Source organism: Eptesicus fuscus, chromosome 25, assembly GCF_027574615.1.
Source record: "Eptesicus fuscus isolate TK198812 chromosome 25, DD_ASM_mEF_20220401, whole genome shotgun sequence".
NCBI lineage: Eukaryota > Metazoa > Chordata > Mammalia > Chiroptera > Vespertilionidae > Eptesicus > Eptesicus fuscus.
The window spans coordinates 6964820-6969388 of NC_072497.1; the positions used below are offsets into that span (position 1 = coordinate 6964820).

General features: G+C 49.2%; 1 pseudogene; it reads left to right on the plus strand.

The window, feature by feature from the left end:
* Positions 1–241: 241 nt before the first annotated feature.
* On the plus strand, positions 242–3550 carry LOC103299625 (14-3-3 protein theta-like; annotated as a pseudogene).
* Positions 3551–4569: the final 1019 nt, after the last annotated feature.

A 4569-nucleotide genomic window follows, 5' to 3' on the forward strand; every position in this document is an offset into this window, starting at 1 on the left:
TCGAAGACATTCCCCAACAATAGCCTTAACACTGACAGACACTTCAAAGGTACTTCCACAACCAGCACCACTGGTCCCGCCTAGAACTTGTTAGAAAGGCAAATGTAGGTCTCAGAGAGTGGGGTCTAGAAATCCCTTCAGGAAGCCCTGCAAGTAAACGTGGTACCTGCTCAAGTTTGAGAACCACTGCCTTCCCCTCCCTACACCCCCTCGCATCAGTCAGTACCATCTGCGCCCGAATATGCTTCCGGTAAGGACAAGTGCTATTTGCCACGTGTGTGTGTGTGTGTCTCACACAAAAAGTATCAACGGTAAGAAAGATTGTCTGCTTTTCACCTGCACTTAAAAAGTACCTGTATTTTTTTTATTTCTTCAGTTTTCCCATTTAAAGTTTATCGTCTGACGTCTCACACCTCTTTCTGGATTTCCCCCTATGATAAAGCCTGGCAGAGGCTCAGCAGAAGGATGAGCGACAGCCAACGATCCGAATGCTATTCTAATGGGTGTATTCACTGCTTGCACGGAAATGGTCGCCTTCGATTTTGGTGACCAGTTGCTTCTTTGCAAGTTTTTCTGTCTTGTGTTGGAGCCACCATATGGCCTGAGAGCACCATTGAACTTGTTGTGCGGGTGCTGATGACCTTTCCCAAACTGCCCTGGAGATCCCAGGAGAAACCTCGCCCCCCACCGCACTCTCCAAGTTCACAGTCAATCAACAGCGCCTGCCAAGTCTGGGCAGGGCACTGCCTTGGAGGAAATGCCACGAGGAGATATTGCCACAGAAGCAGACGTCATCAGAGGTAATAAGATAACGAGACATTCTTATTTAGGCCCCAGCACATGCTCAAAGGCAGGAAAAGTGCTGAGGCATTCACAGCTTTACTGCGGACGCTGGCAACTGGGCGAATACAAATAGAATCAACAATGGAAGCCGGAAATATTTGAGATTAGGAAATTAATTCAAGCCTGGGCCAAGAAGTCAGCATTCATAAGCTCGCTAGTTCCACCCTTGTCATGCATGTCAAGCAAGGTCTCTTAATCACTCATCACAAGCCATCTACGAGGTTCACTGCCGGGTCAGGAGGGCGGCCTTTCGTTCATAGTATCTCAGGGTCTTACCCAACTCTTGGTAAGCGACCCCAACAGACCAATAAGCAAGCATTTCTGCACGTCACGCGGCCACAATCTATACAGCAGAAATATGGGCATTAGTGACTCACCTTTGTCATGCCGTTCCCTCCATGGCATCATAAAGGTGGTTAATTAGGTCAGACTAGAAGGCCTATCAGTAAACCGCAGAGGTAGAAATGGCCCCCTTCCAAGCTATGGAGCATTGAAAAGGCTCCCGGTGAAATTCTTCGGAAATAACCATCTATCTATTACCAGCGTTCGCTCCTTTCATCCCCACAGCCCTACCCCTGCTTTATTTCTTAAGTCACCCAGACCTTGTCTTTCCAGTAATGTCATAATCAGCAGGCTGAAAGCAAGGTTGCTGATAATTGTTCTTCATGTTGCTCTTTGTTTAGTATCTGATTCAATACATCTAGGTGGACACCATTTCATCACCTTCTTAGTAACAGAGGTGAAAAAAATCAATGGCAATCAGATTACCTTGTTAACAGGAAGGCGAAAGGGCCAGTGTGTTAAGTTCACAGGGCATCCCCTTTCATTTAAAACATTTCACTTTTTTTATTATTTATCTTTATTATTATTTATAGCACCAAGCCCAGAGCATTTCCCAACACAGAGCGCGGCCCTGCATTTGTCTCCTGCAGAGCCCAGCATTTCTGCCCCAGCCCAGGCCGGGTCGGGGACCCCTCGTGCTGCCTTTTCTCACAAAGTACTGGGGCCAGTCCCGCAGGACTCAGGGTGCAGCGCTGACTTTGTGATCTGAGCTGTCATATGATATTGTATTTATTGCCGTGTTTGTTATTTTCTGTTGGTCTTCATTAAGATCACTGTTATTATCCGCAGCGGCAATGCGCCCCGGGCTAGGCAGGGGTATTATAATGTGCCCGAAGAACAAAGCTCTCAGGGTGGGGCTTCGAGATGAAAGACGTGATGTGGGGCAGGGCAGGCCAAAATAACAGGACGGATGCGGGCAGCCCTACACGGGTGCCGGGCGACTCCTGCACGAGGAAGTGCTTTGAAGGACGGGTGCTCAGGAGGAAGGTTTTTGAAATGGAGAAGGATGGGATGTTCTTGCAAACATGTTACTGTTTGAGCTTAATGGATAATTCAACAACATCTTTGAAAAACCAAAGGCACTGTTTGACCTAAAAGGTGTGTGGGCAAGAGGGCAGTTTCATTCCAATTGGTGTAAAGACCAAACGCTGCTCTGGGGAGTGAGCATTGCTTACCCTTCATTATGAAGCCACGTGTCAGCTGCCTGTGCTCAGCTAGGAGACTTGCAAGTGTCTCCATGGGTTCCTTGAACTTGAACTTGAGTTTGTGCCTCTGCATCCTTGGGGGATGTGTGTGTGTGTGTGTGGCAGGGGGTGGGGGGAGGGTCTCAGAAACCCATGGGAACATGACCTTGGTCTGAGTTTCAGGAGGTGAGGCCAGGCATGAGCTCGGGTGAGGTGGCCCTGGAGGTGGCTATGGGTGGGGAGCTGATGCTACCAGTGGACTGTTAGTTTTTGGAAAAGCAAATCACACTCAGATTATAACCCGAGGTCGTGCCCCTTGCTCAGATGTCATTCTCAATCAACGATGCTTTTCGGGCACCATTTTAGCAACATACATTAAAATGTTTGCCGAATATTCAGACCCCTTGGCAGAGAATATTCTCGAAAGTCTATTCTAGACTCGCGCTGCGGCCGTGGAGACGGTGCTCGCCCGCGCTCTCCTCCCCGTCCCCTTGGAGAAGACGGAGCTGATCCAGAAGGCGAAGCTGGCCGAGCAGGCCGAGCGCTACGACGACACGGCCACCTGCACGAAGGCCGTGACGGAGCAGGGCTCTAAGCTGTCCAACGAGGAGCGCAACCTGCTCTCGGTGGCCTGCAAGAACGTGTCGGCGGCCGCCGGTCCACGTGGAGGGTCATCTCGAGCACCGAGCAGAAGACCGACACCTCGGACCAGAAGCTGCAGCTGATCAAGGACTACCGGGAGGAAGGGGAGCCGGAGCTGCGCTCCATCTGCACCGCCGTGCTGGAATTGTTGGGTAAGGATTTAATAGCCAACGCAACTAATCCAGAGAGTAAGGCCTTCTAGCTGAAGAGGAAGGGAGACTACTTCCGGTACCTTGCTGAGGTCGCCTGTGGTGATGATCGAAAACAAACAAAAGACAATTCCCAAGGGGCTTTCCAAGAGGCTTTCGATATCGGGAAGGAGATGCAGCCCACGCACCCGATCCGCCGGGGGCTGGCTCTCAACTTCTCCGTGTTTTACTATGAGACCCTCCATAACCCCCAGCTCGCCTGCACACTGGCCAAGACGGCTTTTGACGAGGCCATTGCAGAACTCGATACCCTGAATGAAGACTCGGACAAAGACAGCACCCTCATCATGCAGCTGCTGAGGGACAACCTCACATGATGGACATCGGACAGTGCAGGAGGAGGATGTGATGCGGCAGAAGGCGCCGGAAACTGACTGCCCACAGGGTGGTGTCCTCCTTCCCTCCAGAAACCTCTGTGCACATCTCCATTCCTTCCTCCATGTGGATTTCCTAGAGCAGTGGTCGGCAAACTCATGAGTCCACAGAGCCAAATATCAACAGGACAACGATTGAAATTTCTTTTGAGAGCCAATTTTTTAAACTTAAACTTCTTCTAACGCCACTTCTTCAACATAGACTCGCCCAGACCATGGTCTTTTGTGGAAGAGCCACACTCAAGGAGCCAAAGAGCCGCATGTGGCTCGCAAGCCGCAGTTTGCCGACCACGGTCCTAGAGCAAAGAAACCGTTCATGTGTATGGAAGCAACTGTTCCTAGTCTTTCCACACTGCAGCTGTGGGAAACGCCATTCCTTGATTTGTGTTTGTCTCGGCCTTCCTGGTGTGCAGTTACTGCTGTAGAGAAGTATTAATAGCTCCATTTCACATACACACAACTAACTTCCACACACGTACGTAGAGGACTAAAAATGTATTTGGTATTTCAGTAATCTGAACCAGCTCTGCAAGTGACTGGGTTTTGTATTACTGTGAAGATATGAAGATGTAGTTAATTACAAGTTCAAGAGTGTTTTACATAACTTCTTAATTTCTTACATTCCCTCCCTTACTCTTTGGGGGTTTCCTATCAGTGAGCAAGTTCCCATGTTCTTAATGTATTCCTTTTGGGCAGGAATCCGGAAGCATTAGATTGAAGGGGAAAGCATTCGATAATTCTGGGCTGCGGGTCACAAACTAAAAGGCCTCCCGTGTCACATATGGTGGAGGTCTGGGGTAGCTGTGACAACCGGGAGTTTCCTTATCCACTCTTCATTTGCTGCTGTTTCAATTGACAACTTCCCTTCCTAATAAAAATCCCCTTACACCTTCAAAAAAAGAAACGTCTATTCTAAGGAAATACTCACGAATTGGGATCAAACCCATGGGTACAACACAACAGTATTCATTTTAA